This window comes from Giraffa tippelskirchi, chromosome 10 (genome assembly GCF_054371585.1).
Source record: "Giraffa tippelskirchi isolate mGirTip1 chromosome 10, T2T-mGirTip1v1.2.pri, whole genome shotgun sequence".
Lineage (NCBI taxonomy): Eukaryota > Metazoa > Chordata > Mammalia > Artiodactyla > Giraffidae > Giraffa > Giraffa tippelskirchi.
Genome location: NC_137284.1, coordinates 143,959,031 through 143,983,443, shown reverse-complemented (window position 1 = coordinate 143,983,443; position 24,413 = coordinate 143,959,031). Strand labels below are relative to the sequence as shown.

Here is a 24,413-nt window from a genome sequence, read left to right as displayed (position 1 = left end):
CCATCCCTCTGGGTTGTCCCAGAGCACTGGCTTTGAGTGCCCTGCTTCGTGCATGGAACTTGCACTGGTCATCTACTTTACATATGGTAATACACATGTTTTAATGCTATTCTGTCAAGTCATCCCACTCTCGCCTTCTCCCACATAGTCCAAAAGTCTGTTCTTTACATCTGTGTCTCTTTTGTTGCCTTGCATATAGGATCGTTGTTACCATCTTTCAAAAGTCCATATATATGCATTTATACACTGTACTGGTATTTCTCTTTCTGACTTACTTCACTTTGTGTAATAGGCTCCAGTTTCATTCACCTCATTAGAATTAATTCAAATGTGTTCTTTTTTATAGCTGAATAATATTACATTGTATACACATACCACAACTTCCTTATTCAAGTGAATTTTTCATGGACACATTACTGTTACTATTGTGTCCTGCCACCTGACACCATGTCAGCCACTCCCAGCAAATGTGTTGAACATGAGATTCACCTGGGAGGTTTCACAAATCTTAATGTTCAGTTTGCACCCCTCATCAATTAAACCAGAATATCCAAGGAGTGAAAAACAGGTTTGGGTACTTGTTAAAAGATCTTAGGCAATCCAAAGTATAGTACCATTTGCAAATCTTAGATCTATTCCAAGAAGCTGGAAGACTATTCAAGCTGCACAGTACTCTTGCCTGGAAAATCCCATGGACGGAGGAGCCTGGTAGGCTGTAGTCCATGTGGTCGCTAAGAGTCAGACATGACTGAGCGACTTCTCTTCACTTTTCCTGTTCATGCACTGGAGAAGGAAATGGCAACCCACTCCAGTATTCTTGCCTGGAGAATCCCAGGGATGGCGGAGCCTGGTGGGCTGCCGTCTATGGGGTCACACAGAGTCGGACACGACTGAAGCGACTTAGCAGCAGCAGTAGCAGTGGCTTATGGGGCAAATGAATTAGAATTGTTTTCCCATCTTTTCTGCTACAGTCTGTTCTTGGCAGTGTTGGTTAGTTTACTTCTGTCTCTCAGCCATACACATGCCTTTTTATTTTCTCCTCCACTCTGTCAAGGATTGGAAGTTTCCAAGTTATTTTTTGGACTCCTTTGCTAACTGGGTTTTGATCAAATTCTGCCAATGGGAGTCGATGGCAGCTGACTGGAAGTCAGAAGAAAGAGAAAAGGAATTTTTTTCCTGCTTCTGGCTCTGGCAGTTGCTGAGCTATCAGCAGCGAGTCAGCAGTGTTGGAGGGGCTGCATGCTTCTCAATCTGTGGCTGCATTAGCTGCAGCGTCCCCCTTATGGTCTGGGGAATGACACTTTACTTTGCCCCCTAAGGAATTGCAGCGCCTTCCTGAATTTACTTCCATTTCCTTCTCCCTTCAGTTCCTTCTCCTTTCCAACAATTTAGAAACATTTAGGTCTGAAATATTTAGAGTGATCCTTTGTCTCTAGTTTTCTTCAAGAATGAAATTGAAAGTGAAAGTTGTGCACTCATGTCTGGCTCTCTGTGGCCCCATGGGCTATACAGTCCATGGACTTCTCCAGGTCAAGATACTGCAGTGGGTAGCCTTTCCCTTCTCCAGGGGATCTTCCCAACCCTGGGATCGAACCCAGGTCTCCCACATTGCAGGCAGATTCTTTACCAGCTGAGCCACAGGGGAAGCCCAAGGTGAGAGGAAGGTGTCCTTAATTGACAAATAACACTGTCAGATATTTAAACTGTGCATCACGATAATTCCATTTACATTTTGAAAAAATCCCTCCCATCTAGTTAAATGACATATACATTACCTCACATATTTATCCTTTTTGTGTGTGAGAACATTTAAGTTCTATTCTTATCTGACATCTTTGGGTAAATTATAAAAATGCACTTACTCTGGGGAAATTAATTTTTTGAAAAAAGAATAAAAGTACACTTTCTAGGTAGATTCAGCCCATAGGCACATGCCTTGGGAAATGAATATTTTCTTTATGGGAAGAAAGAGGCACTCCACCCTCCAGCAGACACAAGGGGCTGCACTGAGGGGTATGCTCAGCAGATGGATCATGTTTTGGTCCCTACCCACCCTCCTCTGCAGGCACCATCATGCTTCACTATGCTACCCTGGGGGCATGGAGTGAGGAATGTGACACCCTGAATCAGCCTATGGGAATTTAAAGAAGAGGGACATACACAGATGACTGAGGCATTTAAAGGGGTAGGAAGAGTAGGTGTTTCTACTGAAAAAGAGGGAAGGAATGGTGAGTGTGGTAAGAAGAAAAACAATACCGTGAAATGCCACCAAACGTTGTAGGAGTTCAGGAGGAGGTGCTACACTGTGTTGAGTCTGCAAAGAAGACAAATATATTCAAGCCATTACTAAACTAGCAAGTGATGCTCTCAGATGGTTTAATCATTTCCATTTCTCTCTGGCTCAGGTTATGACCCCTACAAAAACCTGAATATAAAAACCTGGTAAGATCCCATTTTAAATATAGGCAAACCACTGAAACGGGAATCACCTTCCTCTTCTGTCCTGGCTTTGAAAATCCAAAACTATAAACTAAATTCAGTTTTTGTGAATATAATATTCTAAATGTCTTTGACTTTGAAACATAAATATTTGTGGCCTTTTTTCACAGTCTTAAAAAGAAGCTTTTCATATTCACTGAGCATTCACTTCAATATTTTCTGTTATAGCCAGTCTTGTTCATATTTCCCCCCTTCTATATGCTCATGAATTTAAATACAACACTAAACAAAATATAAAAGCACTTAAAATGTTTTTCTTATATCATCCTTCTTTTATTCCTGCTACATTTTTAACCATTAAAAGAGATTAAGTGACTGATTGGCTAACATTTATTTTGCACCATTTACAAAGAGAAACAAATAGAAACAGTCTGTGTACCTTAGTAGATAATAATCTCTTATTTTTGAACCAGAAGTTATTTTATTTTCTGGTTATAAAAGTGATACATACTCATCATAAAAATTTGGATAATGTAAGAATTTGTTCTGTCATAAAGGTACTTGACTGGGACCCAGAAACAAAACAATAAAAATATTCTCTAATGAAAAATAAATTAATTATAAATAAATAGCTAGTACATTTTTTGTAATAAACAAAATGAAAGCATAAAAGCAACAGTGATATTTTGGTTTTGCTTTTAAAGCATCTAGCAGTTTACAAACACTTTAAATACTTAAACATGAGGTGTTATTTCTACTGTTGCTATATTCTGAGTACCTATTTCTGCTTACTAAATTGCAGCTTGATTTTCTGACCTATGATTCATACAGTATATTATGATCTTACAAAACAAAGTTTATTACAGAATAATTTATCTTTGATCATAGCATATTTAAAGGAAAGTTAGTACAGTCCATGTTTATTATTCACATTTTTTGCTGTGTTTAACATTCACATTAGTTTTCTAGGACTGTTGTAACAAGTTACCATACACTGGGTGCCTCAGAACAACAGACATGTATTTTCTCACATTCTGAAAGCTAGAAGTCTAAAAAATCAAGGTATAGCAGAGTTACACTTGGTCTGAAGGATCTGAGGCAGAAATCTTCCATGCCCTTCTCCTAGCTTTTGGTGGCTGCTGACAATCCCTGGTATCTGCCTCCAATTTTCCCTGGCATTCTCATCTCTATATGTGTCTATATCTCTGTATCTGCACCTCTCCAATTCCCCCTACTTATGTGGATCCCAGTCACTGTATCAGCTGCTACTGCTGCTGTTTAGTCACTAAGTCATGTATGACTCTGCAATTCCATAGACTGTAGCCCACCAGGCTCTTCTGTCCATGGGGTTTCCCAGGCAAGAATACTGGAGTGGGTTTCCATTTTCTTCTACAGGGGATCTTTCTGACCCAGGGATTGAACCCATGTCTCCTGCTTGGCAGGCAGATTCCTTACCACTGAGCCAGCTGGGAAGACCAGCCATTGTACTAGGGCCCAGCCTACTTCCGTATGATCCATCTTAACTTGATTACACCTGCAAAGACCCTATTTCCAAACAAGGTCATATTCACAGGAGTCAGAAGCATGGGTTAGGACTTCAATTTATTTCTTTAGTAGACATAATTCAACCCACACTGTTTTGTGACATTTGCTATTATCTATGTTTTCCTTCTAGAATGTTTCTCTTTAAAGAGGCCCTCTCAGACTTCCCTGATGCTAGAATGGTTGAGAATCTGCCTGCTGATGCAAAGGACATGGGTTTGATCCCTGGTCCAGGAAGATTCCATACGCCATGGGGCAACTAAGTCTGTGTGTCACAACTACCGAATCTGCATGCGTAGAGCCTGTGCTCCGCAACAAGAGAAACCACTGCAATGAGAAGTTCTTGCACTGCAACTAGAGAAAGGCCATGTGCAGCAGCGAAGACCCAGTGTACCATAAATAAATAAAAATTAAAAAAATTTTAAATGGAGGTCCTCTCTTGATCTCGTGATAAAGAGAAAAGTGTTTGTGCAGAAGTTAAAGCAGTGGTTCTCAACCAGGAATTATTTTGTTTCATGGGATATGTTTGCCAATATCTGGAGAAATTTTTGATTGTCACAACTGGGAAGTGAGGAGTTTGTGACTGGCATCCACTGGGCAGAAACACTTCTAAACACAATGGACAAGACACCCCCTCATCATCCCCACAATAAGGAATTGTGGTCCCTAATGTTAACAGCACCAAGATTGAGAAACCTTGTTCCAGAGGTTTCACAGAGCTGTTCAAAAATGCATTCACTCAGGATTCCTACTTCATATCTTCATCAGAATACACAATGTTGAGCTGAGGTTGGTGATGGGAATTTGCAAACACAGACCTGGGCCTGGTTGGACAGGACCTTACCTTACAACTTAGACTTTCTTCTCTATTGGTTGCTAAGAACAGATGACAGAAGCACCAAGGAAACATTGGAAAATGACAAAAACTCAGGCTCCACTTTTATCTGGCAAATCAAAATTGACAGTGGATTGCAGAAATCTATTCTTATCAAGTTTACTGTCTATTAGAGTAAGTCAGAGGGTAGAAAACACATAGGTGTAATGCTATTTTTCTATTATAGAAAAAGTTCCTAGGGGAACCTATGTATAAGAAAGAGCAATGGAACTGACTCAAATGTGTTCTTTTTTATAGCTGAGTAATATTCTGTTGTGTATATGTACCACAACTTTCTTATCCATTTGTCTGCTGATGGACATCTAGGTTGCTTCCATGTCCTAGCTATTGTAAACAGTGCTGAAATGAACATTGGGGTACACAAGTCTCTTTCAATTCTGGTTTTCTCAGTATGTATGCCCAGCAGTGGGATTGCTGGGTCATATGGCAGTTCTATTTTCAGTTTTTTAAGGAATCTCCACACTGTTCTCTGTAGTGGCTGTACTAGTTTGCATTCCCACCAACAGTGTAAGAGCACTCCCTATTCTCCACATGCTCTCCAGCATTTATTTGTTTGTAGACTTGTTGATAGCAGCCATTCTGAGCAGCATGAGATAGCACCTCACTGTGGTTTTGATTTGCATTTCTCTAATAATGAGTGACATTGAGCATCTTTTCATGTGTTTGTTAGCCATCTGTATGTCTTCTTTGGAGAAATATCTGTTTAGTTGTTTGGCCCACTTTTTTGATTGGGTTGTTTATTTTTCTGGTATTGAGCTGCATGAGCTGCTTGTATATGTTGGACGGAGTAAAGTAAGTCAGAAAGAAAAACACCAATACAGCATATTAAAGCATATATATGGTATTCAGAAAGATGGTAATGATGACCCTATATGCAAGAGAGCAAAAGAGACACAAATATAAAGAACAGACTTCTGGACTCTGTGGGAGAAGGCAAGGGTGGGATGATTTGAGAGAACTGCATCGAAACATGTATATTACCATACGTGAAACAGATGACCAGTCCAAGTTCAACGTATGAAACAGGGCACTCAAAGCTGGTGCACTGAGACAATCCAGAGGGATGGAATGAGGAGGGAGGTGGAAGGGGGTTTCGGGATGGGGGGATACATTTACACCCACAGCTGAATCATGTCAGTGTATGGCAAAAACCACCATAGCATTGTAAAGTAATTAGCCTCCAATTAAAATAAATTTTAAAAAAGAGATTTTTATATATGTATATAAATAACAATGGAAATATAATGCTTAAATGACTAAAAGGGGGAATAAAGGAAAACACTTATTATTTTATTTTATTGTAAGTTAAGTCAGAAGTAAACGTGTCTCCATTTTAGAGACAGGATCAATGACTAGAAGAATGAACACAGGAAACCATCATCTTAGTATAATTCTCCACTCTGTCTCCTGGAAAATGGAGCTCTAGGTACCATGTTCACTTGAATGCTTCTTGAGCATCCCATGGCCTTGAAATATGGCCCTTGAGCCAGGAAGTCTGCTTCACTGTGTGTTAACATCTGTAGTGAGGTAACTGCTTAACATTGCAAACCAGAACTAGTAAGAGCAGTGCCTGGCAAATACTGGTCAATCAACAAATGTGTTAAATGAATTAGTAAATAAACAAATACTCTGAAGTATAAGGAAAAACTCTCTTGATCTTAGCTGCCCTCCAGAACAATCTAGTATGTTAACCTAGCATGTAGTCTAACATATTCTATGTTAGCAAAAGAGATATGGTTCCCTCAATCCTGGGCAAACTAGAATAAAGAGGAAAGTCTAAGAGTTGGATATTGTAACTGGAATGATGAACAAGTATGATGAGTTAAATGTAATAAAATGAGAATGTAACATTGTCTTTTAGCCGTCTTTTTAAAATGAATTAGTTTATTCTAACTCACAGTGCACAGTCTCTATCTGCTAATGAGAAAGCTTGGTCTTCTGTTTTGCCAGTGCGTTGAACCTGGCCAACTCATACATTACTGCCTGACCCCTGGATCCTTCCTTTCTCTGTTCTACTCATCCCTTTCTTGCAATCAGGGCTTTGGATCCCTTTAGACTGAATTGAGGGAGAAGGGTATATGCCTTTCTTGATGAGGAGAGTGAGCGACCAACTAGTGCTATGGAGCCTGCCTGATATTTAAGTCTTTCTTTCCTGGGTACTTTCCTTAGTCCTTCAAATGCCCCCTCCTCCTTTCACTGGACCATGACAGCTGGACTACATATACCTTTTTTTATAATCAGTCAGCTGCTCCCAATTTGGCCTCATGTTTTTCTCCTGGATTCACTCCACACAGAATTCTCCCTGTTAAAATCCCCACTACTATACCAGGCATTGTAAAAAGCAATGTTGGAAAGGACCCCAAGTCATCTAACTCTTTTAACTCTGGACTTTGGAAGAATTTATGGGAAAATCTCGTGCATTCTTTAAGATACTGGTTAAGATAGTCTTTGATGAAAGTGCAGTTTGCATTGTCATTCCAAATCTTTCTCTCTCTCACAATGCTTCAGGCTAATAGCTACTGTGTCTCTCTTTAAGATAACCCAGACTCATGTCAGACAACATTTACTGAGTATTCTAACTGCAGAGAATGGTTTCTTTGAGACTGCTTGTTACTCAACTTAGGACAGAAGGGAGTAGACCCCTCCTCTCTCTTCATAGGGTGGACCTAAGAGAGTAGGTGGCAACTCTTCACAGAACCACAATTTCACCTCTCAACCCAGTTTTTATCTTCCTTGTGAATTTGAGGGCTCTTTCGCTATCTTAAGACACCTCTCGAGAAATGTCTACTCAGCAGTCTAGCGCATGGTTTTGAAATTCCACATCTACTGGATCCAGTAAACTGAACTGAAACTGAGAAACAAAGAGGCCAATTGTACAAGCATTACAACCCGTAATTGCATCTTCTTCCTTTTTTTAACAAGTAATTTAGTAATTGGAAAATGACTGTATTCAGGTTTTCCCCTCATTTTAATGTTTATGTTAATAAATAAATGAAAAGGTGTGTTAACTTCTAAGCATGGCTATGTAAGTTTTTGCATGGCTAAGACACCATGTCTTGATGTCTAGCCAGATTAATTATATAGTCTCTTGGGTGAAATAGCCCCTAGAATGTTCACCCAACAGATCTAAACCCATAAAATGGAAGTAAAAAGTATTATCAAAAATCTAAAATAAGTTTTAGCTTTGAACTCAGGCAGTTGATCTACTAACTCAGATAAGTTAGTAATATGAGGCAGCATTACATACAATAGACACAGTGATGTTAAAAACGTAAATTGTATTAGAACTGGCTTACTTAATCCTCCAGTGCCTTCTACCTGGACCTAAAGTGAAAACCTAGGTCCTTACCACAGTCTGCAAAGTTCCAATGTGATTTGGCCTCTGCTTACATCCAGATTTTTTTCCTCTCACTCTCATCTTAAATTAGTATCTTCCAGACAAACTAGCTTTTTATGTTCCTCTTTAACTTGCTGTTGTTTAGGGCCTTTGCACATTATGATGTCTCTGTGCCAGTAGATCTTACCTAGGAGCATGTTTGCCTCTGATGGGACTTTTGGCAATGTCTAGAGATATCAATAACCTCAGATATGCAGATGACACCACCCTTATGGCAGAAAGCGAAGAAGAACTAAAGAGCCTCTTGATGAAAGTGAAAGAGGAGAGTGAAAAAGTTGGCTTAAAGCTCAACGTTCAGAAAACTAAGATCTTGGCATCTGGTCCCATCACTTCGTGGGAAATAGATGGGGAAATAGTGCAAACAGTGTCAGATTTTATTTTTCTGGGCTCCAAAATCACTGCAGATGGTGATTGCAGCCATGAAATTAAAAGATGCTTACTCCTTGGAAGGAAGGTTATGACCAACCTAGATAGCATATTAAAAAGCAGAGACATTACTTTGCCAACAAAGGTCCCTCTAGTCAAGGCTATGGTTTTTCCAGTGCTCATGAATGGATGTGAGAGTTGGACTATAAAGAAAGCTGAGCACCGAAGAATTGATGCTTTTGAACTGTGGTGTTGGAGAAGACTCTTGAGAGTCCCTTGGACTGCAAGGAGATCCAATCAGTCCATGCTAAAGGAGATCAGTCCTGGGTGTTCATTGGAAGGACTGATGTTGAAGCTGAAACTCCAATACTTTGGCCACCTCATGTGAAGAGTTGACTCATTGGAAAAGACCCTAATGCTGGGTAGGATTGGGGGCAGGAGGAGAAGGGGACGACAGAGGATGAGATGGTTGGATGGCATCATCGACTCGATGGACACAGGTTTGGGTAAACTCCCAGAGTTGGTGATGGACAGGGAGGCCTGGCATGCTGTGATTCATGGGGTCGCAAAGAGTCAGACACGACTGAGTGACTGAACTGAAGAGACATCTTGGTTGCAACAACCAGGGTGGGGTAGTCTCTCAGCATCTACTGGGTAGAGGCCAGGGATGCTGCTAAACATCCTACAGTTCCAGAATAACTCCCATAGCAATTTATTATCTGCCCTCCAATGTCAATTGTGCCGAGATGGAGAAAGCCTTCTTCTCTGTCTACAGTGATCCAGTTTAATATATCCCCACGGCTTCTCCTGCTTTTCATTCTCAGCTCAAAGTTTCACAAAAACAAACATCCTTTCTACCACCCAAGCTAACATAGCCCAAGCTCTACCCCACTTCCTCTTAGGTCACCGCCATATTTTGCTTAATATGAAGTTTATTGTTCTATTGTCTTTATTCTTCCATAATTATTCTACACAATCCCTGCTATATACCCTGCATCTGAGCAGTGCCAGGCACACAGAGATCTCTATGATATATGTGTTGGATTAATGAGACAGAAGAAAATTGCATATGAGAGAGATAATAAATGGCTAATATATTTTTAAAGATTTTTTTTTTTCCTGAAACAGGTGCAAGGACAAAAAAAAAAGTGGGAAAATATTTCAGGAGGGCCTTTCCTGGTGGTCCACTGACCAAGAGTCTGTGCTCCCAATGCAGGGGGCACGGATTCAATCCCTGGTCAGGGAACTAGATCCCACACACTGCAACTGAGAGTTCACATGTAGCAACTAAAGAGCCCATATGATGCAAATAAGATCTAAGATCCCATATGCCACAAATACATAACATAAATAAACATCTTTAAAAAAAAAAAGAGCTCAGGAATTCATTTACAAAAACAGCAAGTACTTTCAGGTGCAATGGATTAGTTTCACTGATGTTGTAAAGCTCAGGTAAATCAGAAGAGACCTAGAGCACAAAACACACTAACTTTTCTGTAAAAATAACATGTTCATACAATGTCAACTCACACTTCCATAGAAGTAACTTAGTACTGCAGTGCATAAGGGGCAAGGTGGAGTAAGGCCAAGAGGAAGGAGAGGAACCACTTAGACAACACTACAGGAGCTGAGGATTATATTTTCATTTTCTTGGAATTTAGTCAGTCCCTTTGCTATAAATTAATGCCAGATCAGTGGCTTATATGTGCCAACTTTTTCAGAGCACACCAGATGAATTTCTCCTTTCTGGTTGGGTGCCTGAAAAGAAAAAATGGCATTCTTACTCCCCACTGGTTTGGTGGCTCAGTCATCTGATCAATACAGGAGAGAAGAGGACATTCTCATACACAATTGAAATGCTACTGAAATGTGATCATTTTTAAAGTCATTACCTATGCTGCTCCGACTTTTAAGGCAGCAAGATTTTCCCATTTCCAGAACAATGTGTATGCAAGGGTGGGAGTGGAGGTGGGAAGAAAACCCCAGTAGGAGTGAAGAGGTTAAACCTATAGCTTATGAAAGTACCCTGATTCACCTCAGTTTTACCTTTAGTCAAAAGGTAGATGTTCTACAAATCAATGATGGGAATCTGAACCTAGAAAATATCTGTAGCTCAGTTGGTAAAGAATCTGCCTGCGATGCAGGAGACCTGGGTTCAATCCCTGGGTCAGGAAGATCCCTTGGAGAAGGAAATGCAACCCACTCCAATATTCTTGCCTGGGAAATCCTATGGACAGAGGAGGCTAGCAGACTACAGTCCATCGGGTCACAAAAGTCAGACATGACTTAGTGACATGTGCATTTATGTTCTGTTCTCAGGAGACTCTCTGCTGCTTTATTAGAAGTTCTGACTTTTTTTTTTTAAGGTATTCTGAACTTAGGGAATATTCTCTATGTATTGATATGGCCATCAGTTATAAAATTAGTGTAAACAGGGACTTATTTCAATTAACTTCATAGAATTTGGTGGTATATTATTCACATGTTTCATTTTTAGAGAGTACAAAGATTTAGTAAAGAAGCCTATGACTCACCAAAAGCCACATGAAATCTTTGAGCTGGTGATAAACTATTCCTGAGCATCCTGTTACATCATCTGAGAAGAGAAGTGAAGAGAAGAGGGCAGGTGTTGTCTCCTTAGGACAGGAATTCCAGCAAGCAAAATAAGGGAAATTAATTGATGCTATCTATAATTAGAGTTCATGGGAAGGAGTTAGGAGATATAGAAATATGGAAAAAGAGTACTGCTTCAGAAGGGAATGATGAATGAAGCATGGTAAAGCAGGACAAACCTGGGAAATTCTGGGTTTTTCACAACTAAGCAGTTAATAAACTGTAGAGTCTGAATTTGAAGAAGTAGAAGAAGACTAATAAGAGACTTTCACCTTCTTCTTTTTCATCCCAAGTTAACTTAGGAAAGGAGTTTAGTTTTTATCTTCCTTAGCTCTGTTTGAAATGTAACAGGTGAGGAGGGATGACCATGATCAGAATATTGCCAAGTAAAAATGGCAACCCACTCCAGTATTCTTGCCTGGACAATCCCATGGACGGAGGAGCCTGGTAGGCCACAGTCCACAGGTTGCAAGAGAGTCAGACATGACTGAGCGACTTCACTTTCTTTCTACTTTAAACTTTTTTTAAATGGAAAACACTAACAAAGAAAAATGTAGAATTTCTACATTTACCTGGACAAGTGATCATTTGTATTAACTTTGCCATTTGCTTTACTTCACATAGAAATATGAAGTATTTGCACAAAAATATCCCATATATGGGATGAGGGTGAAATGAAGATGAAAACATGTTGTTACTTGGCAATAATTACTTCCAGAAATGAAGTTTCTTTGGGCATTGGGCTTCCAGCTCCATGACAATGGTTTTATAGATAGCCAAATTTCCTGGGACTAATCCTTGACTTTTCACATCAAAACTAGATGATCCCTTTCTATAGGAAGATATGCGAGTGGATCACATCTCCCTCTTTGAGTCTGGAAATTTAATACAAAGGTGATAATAATGTTGATTGTATGTATTTATATTGAGATGGAAAGATAAAATAGGAAAGCTAAAAGAAGAAAAATAATTGACTAGGCTGGATTTCACATCAAGGAAAAAAAAAAGAGAAAGCCAAGCATACTGTCTTTAAAATCATGTGGCAACACTCAGGTATTAAAACAATAACTTTTCTGTTATAAGAAATATATCAACAGCTAGTAAAGAAAAGGTTTGATAATGAAGTCCTGAGTTACGTGAAAGTAATAAAAAAGTATGATGAATAATTCTTTGTGAAAATTCTACAAGCAGTTCTGGGGCATCTGTCAGAGGGAGGACAGATGAGGACATAAAATCAACCCCAGTGAGCCTGTTTGTTGCATGCAGGGGAAGTGTCTCCCAAACTGCATTTATAGTTATTGCTGCTGCTGCTGCTAAGTCGCTTCAGTTGTGTCCGACTCTGTGCAACCCCATAGACGGAAGCCCACCAGGCTCCCCCGTCCCTGGGATTCTCCAGGCAAGAACACTGGAGTGGGTTGCCATTTCCTTCTCCAATGCATGAAAGTGAAAAGTGAAAGTGAAGTCGCTCAGTCGTGTCAGACTCTTAGCGCCCCCCTGGACTGCAGCCCACCAGGCCCCTCCATCCATGGGATTTTCCAGGCAAGAGTACTGGAGTGGGGTGACATTGCCTTCTCCTTATAGTGCTTGAGGGCATAGCAAATAAAAGTGTTCTTTTTCTTTGATGTTCACGTCTGTAGCTGTGTTAGTCCACTTCAACCTTGAGACACATGTCCATGAAGCTATCCTAGGCATTAACAGTGATCACTTTGAGAGCCTGGCATAGCCCTCCCCATAAGAGAGCTCTCTACCTGCATATATGTATGGCAGGTAGTGACCTGTACTATGAAATTTGATAGGGACTCAAAATCTTCATCATATTTTCCCCTATCACCGTGGGGCTGGGAAGCTTTAAAATTCCAGTAGTCAATTCTTTCTGTACAGATTTTCCAAAAGTTCTTAATAGAAAAATTAATTATGCTAGTACAAATACTGATCTTAGCACCTTGTTAGCTAGCTAACTGGTAGCAGGGCTTTTAAATTTTATTTTTCTGACTAATTCCCTGTCATATAGCAAAAGTGGTAAGTACAGACAGCTTCCAAGGCAGAGTTAAGGAAGGGAGAAAGGAGTAGGAAAAGTTTTGTCCGACAGGTTCTGACTGCTGCTGCTGCTGCTGAGTCACTTCAGTCGTGTCCGACTCTGTGCCACCCCACAGATGGCAGCCCACCAGGCTCCCCCGTCCCTGGGATTCTCCAGGCTAGGATGGTGGAAACCCAAAGCTTCAAACAGAAACTACCTGATTAGGGGAAGTCAAAAGAAATTAGGGTGATGATTCAAAATATTTTTTCTGGCTGTGTTTTCAGGTGACTTTTAGGGTTCTTTATCTTTTCTGAATGTTTTCCACACATCAATGTTACATCAGACTCATGTTTTCCTTGGAGACTTCAATCTTGGCAATATTGAAATTGTTTAGTCTAATCCGGACTGGTGTTTCTCTAGGCCAATTGCACAGTGGTCAACGTGGCATCTCCCTTCACCATCATCATGAAAAGTTCTCTCTTCTGAGTTATAGCCCACATCTCCTGAGTTTCATACATCTTCCTTTCCAATTCCTTATTCCCACTGCTTCCTAGAAAAAGCTCTTAGGATGTAAATTTTTGCAGACTTTGTAAATTGACTAGCATCTTGACTGACTATGGAGTTTTAGGAAGAATTAATTTGTCCTTTAAATTTGAAAGTAGTGTTTCATTATAGTCAAATTTCTAGTGCTGTGCAAAAATTTAATTTGATTTTTATTTTTATTGCTTTTCAGGTAATGAGGGTTTCTTCTCCTCTCCAAAAACTTTGAAAATCTCTTATTGTCTTATTGTTAAAATGTTACAGTAATGTGTGTTGGGTAGAGTCGGCTCTACTGTCATGAATTTGGACACTTGGTAGGCATTTTTAATCAGCAAACTGTTATTTTTCAGTTTTTAGTACTTCTCTTGAATTGTTCATAATTTCCTATCTTTGTGTTCTCTGTTCTCATCAATGGAAAGTTTCTTTATCTGGATTTTTAGACTTTGTGGCTTATCTCTAACTTTATTATCTTATCTATCCTACTGTCTTTTTATTTTTGCTGTATTTTTCTATTTTTGCTAAATGTCTGAAACTTTATCTTCCAAAATTTCTAGCAACTTTTTCATTTCTAGTATTATATTTTTAACTTTTAAGATTTGGGGAAAGAAAAGAGAACTGCTTTATTTATTTAATGAATATGCTGGTTTATAATTTAAGTTTTTTAATGAAGGGATTTAATAATAATGTTAATTATGGAAGTTATTTATCTTTTCTTATCTGTGGTGTGTATGAATTTTTTTCTAATACTTTCATTTTTCCCTCTTACTTCCTTTTTCCTCTTTTTTGTTTTGTTTGCATGTTATGGACTTGTTTTAAGTATCCAGTGATTCTTAAATATCTGTTCTTCTCTAAGAGTAAAATATCAGAAAGTTATTTGGAGGTGGGTTTTTTCAATGCTTGGCTTTATTGCAGGATGATCTGGATGGGCCATTTGACTGGGTAACCTCCAGTTGACAGATTTATTATTACTGCTTACTTAACTGGATCAGTTTCTCCATAATCACTCAATTTTTTACTTAGGAGGAATCAACTTAGCTACAGAATTTTCTTGAATCCAAGTAGTAAACAGGGGAGTGAAGTGTTTATCTTTTAAGGAGAAAACTTTCATTTAATCTCTCTGTTTTCAGTGTGTTATTTCAGACCTCACATGTGCTGGTGTCTATAAAACTGGTTCTCTCTTGTTTAACTTTTATCTTCTAATAACAGAGGACACCAAGAATGGAGCCATTAGCCAGCTGCATTTTTATACAAATGTTCAACCAATTCTACTCTCTTAAGCCTCATACTGCACCCTCCCTTTTAGACCTATACAAGGTGAGTTCCTGAGGTTTTCTGGAATTCCATGGTACAAATCAGCATGATTCTGGTTCTGAGTTAGCCTCAAAAATTCTCTCTCTCTGTCTCTCTCCTTCATTCTTTCCCTCCTCCCCCATCCATCAATCATGTCAGCAATTTGTTGTTAGGTTATTTGGTAACGAGGCGTGAACTCACTCTCCTTTTACTTGCATAAGTATTAAACCACTTGAAAAATAAGACTAAGAAAGGCGTATGGAAAACAAAATCTACACTGTGAAATGTTAATGCTGATATTAAATAGTGTTTCTTTTACCTACAAGAAGGCAGACTTCCTATGACAGAATCCTGGAATGAGAAGACTTACCCTTCCAGCAGTCCTAGACAGAAGCAGGCCTCCATCCCTGAGACAGAGCTACTCACAGGGATCCAAACCACAACATGTATCACCTGCTCTGCCAGCTCCTTAGAAAGAAAGGAATCTACTGGCCATACAGACCCACTTTCCCCATCCAGTCATACCAGTCAGATAAGGATATTCCACCTGCCCCTGGGCAGAGTGAATTAATAAATAGTAAGAGGTCAAGAGAATTATGCTGAATGATCTCCTTTTACGTGGGAATAATCATCAAGAGTAAGGTAGAAGCATCACCACTTTCAATATTCCCCAGGTTGTGATCTTTTAACTTCTTGGCTTAACCATTAAAACTGTGGTTAGTTGGGAACATACCACCTCCCTCTTTGGAAGAGATTAGCTGTCCATCAAAACAATGCTTCATGATGCATTTAACATCTGCTTATTTGGCTTTCTCTTTGGATATGCATCAGAAGAGTGCATTAACTAAATCATCTCTAAGGCCACTCTGTACTCAAGGCTGAAAAGCCACTCTTTATTTTATATCCCTTCTCAAATTATGTTACTTTCTCAGAGGTCTTCAATGAGACCAAATGACATCAGAAGTGTATTTCAATAATTTCCATAATATATTACATAAAATCACCATAATAATAAAATTCCAACACAGAGATGCATCAGATATATAGATATATATATATAGATACAAATATAATCTAGAATATCTGTATCTCCTGTCATCATCAAATACCCTGGAAGAAAACAGATCCAACTATTAAATTCACTTGCAAGTCAAAGCCCAAGGATTAAAATATTTGTAGATCCAAAATTAAGTTATACTGTACTTATGTATTAATAGTGCAAAGAAACAAAATTCCATTTCAATTTCTTATTTCTGTTGAATTTCAAAGCTCAGTTTTATTTGCATCAGAGATCAAAAGTAGTGGGAAAAACTACTTGAGTTTGGATCAGACCACCCAGGTTAGAATCCTGTGGACAGTACTTGATTATTGGGTGACTATATCTCTCGGATATCTCATCTAAAACATGGAAATGATAATCATATTCATCTCATGAACTTACTGTGAGTTTTACATAAGGTAACATCTTTCCTTAAAAGAGTGCCTTGTGTGTGTGCTGAGTCATTTCAGTCCTGCCAGACTCTTTGTGACCCCACGGACTGCAGCCAGACAGGCTCCTCTGTCCATAGGATTTCCCCAGCAAGAATACTGGCATGGGTTGTCATTGCCTCCTCTAGGGGATCTTCCTGACTTGGGCATTGAACCTGTGCCTTTCGTGTCTCCTGTATTGCAGGCAGATTCTTTACTACTGAGCCACCATAATAAACTCTTAATATAGTTTTAATATAATTTCTTTAGCAGCTTCAACCAGGACTGTCTTCCACAGGAACTAGTAGGACTCCTCTGCATCCTTGGAAGTTAAACTGATCAATGCCAAGACTCTGAAGTTGCTTATTTTAGAATCCATATCATGAACAGGACATCTAAGAATATGATGACACCAATTCCACACTCACCAAAATAATACAAAATCCTAGAGCAGTTATCCCAGGCAAAATTATATTCCCAGAAGTCAGTGTTCAGAGTTGCCAAAGATCAAAGCACAGTCTCAATGGTAACTGTTGAGAGCACATTAATAGAGAATATGTTTCTTTAGTCTTAGAATCATTCAAGTAGTTCGGAATCCATTGACACACGATTTTAAAATGCCCATTAAGATGCTACTTTGGGTGCATATATTTTCTGTAAATAGTGAGGTATGGAGGGAATCTATACATACAATCACTTCTTTTATAGAGTGGCATTTGTGTAACAGCAGCTCCGCTTATCACATATTTTGAATTTGGTGCCTTTCTTTAGTTTCTAGTATCTTCAAAATTTATTGGTTTCCTTTCCCATTTTGAATCCCCTGAGTCCATGTGTCTAGGGCAAAATTGAGTGAGAGAGAGAGACACAGAGAACTATCTGCAGCCAGCTACCCTTCCAAATGCACTCAATAATTTCACCTTTCCAAGGGAAAAATTATGAGGAGTGAAGAGAGATCCTGCTCCAGTGCACCTGCTGCTTTTATGTGCTTAGCCACTCGATTGTGTCAGACTCCTTGTGACCCTTTAGAATTGCAGCCCTCCTGCCAGGCTACTCAGTCCATGAAATTTCTCAGGCAAGAATTCTGGAGTGGGTTGCCATTTCCTCCTCCAGAGGATCTTCCTGACTCAGGGATCAAATCCACATCAGCTGTGTCTCCTGCACTGCAGGCAGATTCTTTACCCGCTGAGCCATCTGAGTCAGTTACCCCAGGAATGGAGATAAAGTCCACTAAATTTATTTCACAGAGCTTATCATTCAGTTTTGTGGGTAACTTTTTATTTTAGCATTGTTTTCTCTTTGTCTAATTTATGTTCTTATATTTATTCATTTTCTCCTTTCTACTTTCATTAGGTTAATTGTTTTCTTTCTCTAACTTGTTGAACTGGATATTTAACTCATTATTGTTACCATTTCTTTTTTTCTAGACTCCTTTTTAAACATTGTTTAAGTTGCATCCTACAAATTTGGGTAAGTAAACTTTTGATTATAACTTAGTTAAAAATTATCAAGTCACCATTTTAATATATCTTCTTTGATCATGAATTACTTAGAAGACTATTTCTAATTTTCTGTTCTGTAGAAAGCTTTAACTCATCTTTTAATCTTGTTGTCTAACAATTGTATTTGACTTATAAAATGGGTTCTGTGCAATTCTAATTCTTTAATGCTTACTGAGACTTTGTAAAACCCAATGTTGTAACTGTCCTTTATTTGTTTATAAAGACTATGTATTAACTAATTGTTGGGTGCAGTGTTCTCATGTTGTATGCTCTCTGCTCCCACAGATGGGACAACCTCTAACACTCCTTACCCTTATCTCTACTTTGTGCTTTTGAGCCCAGGGAGACTATCTTTCTGGACCACATCAAGATGAGAGTAAGCAGGATGTTTAATCCTCCCCCACTGTGAAGCCACAGATTTCCTCACTGAAGGCCACAGCTTCTGTCAGATAGCTGTCTACTTCAGCTATCACTGTAGTTACACATTTTGCTGGGTTCAGGGAGACTCCCTTCCATTTGTTTCTTTACATTTAGAGGTGGTATAGTTCCATGCTATAGCTAGCCTCTCAAAAACTTCATCATCCCTTCTAGGTTTCACTTGACTCTGACAATAACTCAATAATTCCTTTGCTCAATCCTACTCAATAGTGTCCAATTTGTTTCTTTCTAAGGTCATGGTTGATATAGTGCTGCACATGCTTGCTCAATTATAATTATTAGTTGTATTATTACACTATTTTTCACCATTTCTTTTTTTAGAAGGTCAGTTATTAAGAACAATATCAAATGGTTGGTTTTATATCCCAGTTTAATTACCTAGTGAATTGTTACTTTTCTTATTTTATAGCCATCCTCTTTATAACTCTGATTTTTGTTGTTTATTTTACATTATAATTTTTTTATTTTTTGATGCCTAGTTCACATATAGCAAAATTTACCCTTTACATAGTATTTAAGTCCTGTGTTTTAACAAGGGCATAGTAATGTAACTATCACTAAATCAAAATGTATAAAATTTCATTGCCCCCCCAATTCCTTTATTTTCCTTTGTAGTCAACCTGATCTCTCACCCTTAATCCTTAGCAACCACCACTATTTTATCTGTCACTATACCTTGCCTTTCTAAGAATGTCACATAAAGGTAAACATACAGAATTTTCACTTAGATTAATGCAGGTGAGATTCATCTGTGCTGCTGTTTGTATCAGTGGCTTGTGCCTTTTTGTTTCTGAGTAATATTTGATTATATGTATTTATCATAATCATGCATTTACCTATTAATTAAATATTGGTTTGAATTGATCCTAGATTTTTTTGTTTATAAATAAAATAAATATTTGCATACAGGTTTTATATTGATATAAATTTTTATTTCTTTTGGATATTTACATTAGAGTAGTATTGTTGGGTTGTAAGGTAACTGTATGTTTCACTCTATGAGAAACTGGTAAACCTTTCCAACACAGCTATATTATTTTCAATTTCAACCAATATTTTATTTTTGGTTAATACTGAATAATTCATTCAGGTATACGGTTTGCTAGTTTTCTCTATATATCTTATCTATGCTCACTTATCAAATTCATTGAGATTCTTAATTTCAATAATTATATTTTCCATTCATAGAAGCTTTGTTTACTTGTTTTCCTATCTACCTGATAGTTTTCTACAACCTTGTTCTCTTGCTTTTGATTTAGTCCATTAAATATTTTACATGTAGTTGTATACCCTCTCTGATATTTTTGGTGGCTAAATTCTAATTTTTTTCCCTGTTCATGACATTTACACTGACTTTTGTCAATGGGAGCTATTTCTTAGAATGCTCAGTGATTCTCGATTATTAAGTCATGCTCATTGGAATTTTGTATGTAAGAATCCAGTAAGCCCTGGGTTAAGGGTATAACTTTTAGAAATTACTTTTATTTGGTTTTGCTATAACTCCAGAGTGCTGCTAATTCAGGTTAACTTTAAGTTAATTTTATTGAATTGAGTTTTCTTTTCTTTGAAGGAAAACAAACTCACGATTTCAATTTCTTAGGTGACCCAAGCCAAAGAAACGTTCTCTTTTGTTTCTCATTTATGTCAAACAAACTTTTTTTCCTATCATGCTTTTATTCATTATGTAACCTTTAAAATTATCAACTTTATTCAGGTTTTGCAGTTCTATCTTTCTACAGGGTTAGGGTGTATACAATGTCCCTTTTTCCCATGTGACCCCAATAATCCAAATGTCTTGGTTCCTGAGGTAGATAGATTGCAGTTTCATTTACAATTTCATTTAACAGTATTTAACTTTTGTTCTTTGGTTATCCCCCAAATTAGACTTGCTATTATTTCATATAGCCTATTAATAAATTGAAAAGTATAAACCATATGATCATCTCAATAGATGCAGAGAAAGCTTTTGACAAAATTCAATATCCATTTATGATAAAAACTCACCAGAAAGTAGATATAGAAGGAACATACCTCAACATGATAAAGACCATGTATGACAAACCCACAGCAAATATTTTTCTCAATGGTGAAAAAAATGAAAGCATTTCCTCCAAGATCAGGAATAAGACAAGGATGATCACTCTTGCCACTGTTATTCAACATAGTTTTGGATGTCTTAGCCACAGCAATCAGAGAAGAAAAAGAAATAAAAGGAATCCAGACTGGAAAAGTAAAACTCTCACTGTTTTCAGATGACATGATGTTATACACAGAAAACCCTAAAGATGCCACCTGAAAATTACCAGAGCTAATCAATGAATATAGTAAAGTCACAGGATATAAAATTAATATACAGAAATTCCTTGCATTCCTATGTGTTAACAATGAAAAATCAGAAAGAGAAATTAAGGAAACGATCCTATCCACCATTGCAACAAAAGAATAAAATACTTAGGAATAAACCTACCTAAAGAGACAAAAGACCTGTATGCTGAAAACTATAAGACATTGATGAAACAAATCAAGACAACACAAACAGATGGAGAGATATATCACGTTCTTGAATTGGAAGAATCAATATTGTGAAAATGACTATACTACCCAAAGCAACCTACAGATTCAGTGCAATCCCTACCAATAGCATTTTTCACAGCACTAGAACAAAACATTTCACAATTTGTATGAACACACAAAAACTCCCAAATAGTCAAAGAAATCTTGACAAAAGAAAAATGGAGCTGGAGGAATCATCTTTCCTGATTTCAGACTATACTTCAAAGCTACAGTCATCAAGACAGAATGGTACTGGCACACACGCACACAAAAAAAAGAAATATAGACCAATGGAATAAGATAGGAAGCCCACAGATAAACCCACATACCAAAGGGCACCTTATTTTTGACAAAGGGGAAAGACTACACAATGGGGAAAAGATAGACTCTTCAATAAGTGGTTCTGGGAAAACTAGACAACTACATGTAAAAGAATGAAACTAGACTACTTGCTAACACCAGGCACAAAAATAAATTAAAAATGGATTAAAGACTTAAACTTAAGGATAGAAAATAAAAGCTCTTAGAGGAAAACAGCAAGTACACTCTTTCACTTAAATGACAGCAAGATCCTCTTTGACCTACCTCCTAGAGTAATGGAAATAAAAACAAAAATAAACAAATAGGACCTAATTAAGCTTAAAAACTTTTGCACAGTAAAGGAAACAATATGTAAGATTTAAAAACAACCCTCAGAATGGGAGAAAATAATTGCAAACAAACAACTGACAAAGGATTAATCTTCAAAGTGTATAAATAGCTCAAACAGCTCAATATCATGAAAACAAGCAGCCCAATCAAAAAATGGACAGAAGATCTAAACAGACACTTCACCAAAGAAGACATTCAGATGGCTAATAAACACAAGAAAAGATGCTTAACATCACTGATTATTAGAGAAATGCAAATCAAAACTGTAATGAGGTAACACCTCACACTAGTCAGAATGGCAATCATTAAAAAATCTACAAACAATAAATGCTGAAGAGGATGTGGAGAACAGGGAACCCTCTTGTGCTGTTGTTGGGAATGTAAATTGATACAGCCACTATGGAGAACAGGAAAGAGATTCCTTAAAAAATCTAGGAATAAAACTACCATATGAACCAACAAATTTACTATGTGCATATAGCCTGAGAAAACCATAATTGAAAAAGACATGTGTCCCAGTGTTCATAGCAGTGTGCATGCCTGCTAAGTCACTTTAGACCCTTTGTGGCCCGGTAGACTATAGTCTGCCAGGCTCCTCTGTCCATGGGATTCTCTAGGCAAGAACTCTGGAGTGAGTTGCCTTGCCCTCCTCCAGGGGATCTTCTCAACCCAGGAATCAAACCCAAGTCTCCTGTGTCTCCTGTATTGGCAGGTGGGTTCTTTACAACTAGCACTACCTGGGAAGCCCCATTCATAGCAGTACTATTTGCAATAACTAGGACATGGAAGCAACCTAGATGTCTATTGACAGATGAATGGATAAAGAAGATGTGGTATATATATACAATGGAATATTACTCAGCCATCAAAAGAACAAATCTGAGTCAGTTCTAGTGAGGTGGATGAACATAGAGCCTGTTATACAGAGTAAACTAAGTCAGAAAGAGAAAAACAAATACAGTATATTAACACATACGTATGGAATCTAGCAAATGGTATTGATGAACCTATTTGGAGGGTAGGAATGGAGATGCAGATATAGACGTGGACACAGTGGGGTAAGGAAAGAGTGGGACGAATGGAGAAAGTAGCATTGACGTATATATCCTACCGTGTGTAAAACAGATAGCTGGTGAGAAGTGGCTATATAACATAGGGAGCCCAGCCCAGAACTCTGCGATGACCTAGAGAAGTGGGAAGAGGGGAGGGGACAGAAGCTCAAGAGGTGATATATGTATCATTATGAGGGAGGTGATATATGTATAATCATGGCAGATTTTTCTTGTTGTACAATAGAAACCAACACAACATTGTAAAGCAATTTTCCTCCAATTACAAAATAAAGGAAGAATAAAGGAAGAAAAGGTAAAACTATATTTTTATATAGCCAATGTTTTTAAAATTTAAAGAAAGTTTTTATCATTTTCTTCTCTATTTCTTCGTATTGCATAAATATTTCCTCCAGGTTCATTTTCTTACATTTTACACACAGGTACTTTATATACTATAGCTGATAATCCTAATATTTGAGAGTTTATGAATGCTGTTCTATCTAATTTTGCTCGTTTCCTTGTGTGTTAAGTGAACTTTCATTGTGCTTTCATATTTGTTGGTTCTGTATCCACATGGGAATCTTATGAGGCTCTGACTTTACCTCTGTGAGGCACTAAGGGAAGAAACTGTTTAATGATTTGTGGCCAATTTAGCTCCCCCTAAGTTTCATGCAAGAGTTTACATTCAGCTACTGCACATTACAGCTAATTCATGAGACTTACCTAGGCCTTAGAATTGGTGTTCTTAGAACACAGTGTTCTGGGAAACCAGTAAAACAAATATGGCATACAAATAGAAACCTATTTTATACCTCTGTGCATCTTTAAGGTATAAAAGATGATTCTCAGTATCTTGAAAGAGCAATTACACCTGCCAGAGTTTATAGCTCACTTCCTGGGAGCAGCTTAACACTTTATACAACCTGTCTAATCATTTTTTACACAGGAGTTACCTAGAAGAATTGAATACATAACAGAAGAAGACATTTAAGAGATTGCACAATGCAGTTACGGAAAAAAAAAAAGAAAAGAAATGACCCATCCAATCTCATATATCCATCTGGTAGTAGAACATAGACAAAGACTCAAATTAGTTTTAGGTGAAGTGTGTTAAGTGTTTCAACAGATATGAAGGTCTTATGAGTTCATCTCTTAGATCTGGACATCTGTAGCCAAAGGAATCAATTCTCATTTAGTTTTCTGCCTTCTTCCCTTTTCCACATCTATTATCTTACTCCAGACTCCTCATTAATATGAATGTTTAGGATCTAATTATACTTGTTATGGTGTTAAACTAGATAAATTTGTTTCAAATATTCTTTGCTGGTTTTGAATTTTAAAGATTATAAATCTAAATCTCGTTACAGTGAAATAACATGTTTATATGTACTAGAGTACCACACTAATCTTGAATACATTAATTTGTAACATCATTTGGGATGAGTTGAGCTATAGTTCACTTGTGTTCTACTTGTGAAAAATGCATTTTGGAGCAATTGGATGGCATATGCAAACTTTAAGAACTGTAGTTAAGCCGTTATAAAAGATGAAATTATTTTTAATTAACATAGAGAATCTATTTTTGATAGTTTGCATGCTAATTATGAATCTTATCTTTCCAATAAAGGAAGTCATGGATATTCAGTAAGGCAAA

General features: G+C 37.7%; 1 protein-coding gene across 49 annotated transcripts in view; it reads right to left on the bottom strand.

Moving 5' to 3' along the window:
* Positions 1-24,413, bottom strand: part of CHRM2 (cholinergic receptor muscarinic 2) — a 688,089-nt gene that overhangs the window by 278,919 nt on the left and 384,757 nt on the right. For 33 of the 49 annotated variants that reach the window (XM_081533045.1, XM_081533047.1, XM_081533041.1 and 30 more), the window contains one exon: positions 2,257-2,314. The exons of the other annotated variants lie outside the window; for them this stretch is intronic. The gene's annotated coding sequence lies outside the window, so the exon portion shown is untranslated. The remainder of the gene's footprint in view (positions 1-2,256; positions 2,315-24,413) is intronic. 49 annotated transcript variants of the gene reach the window in all.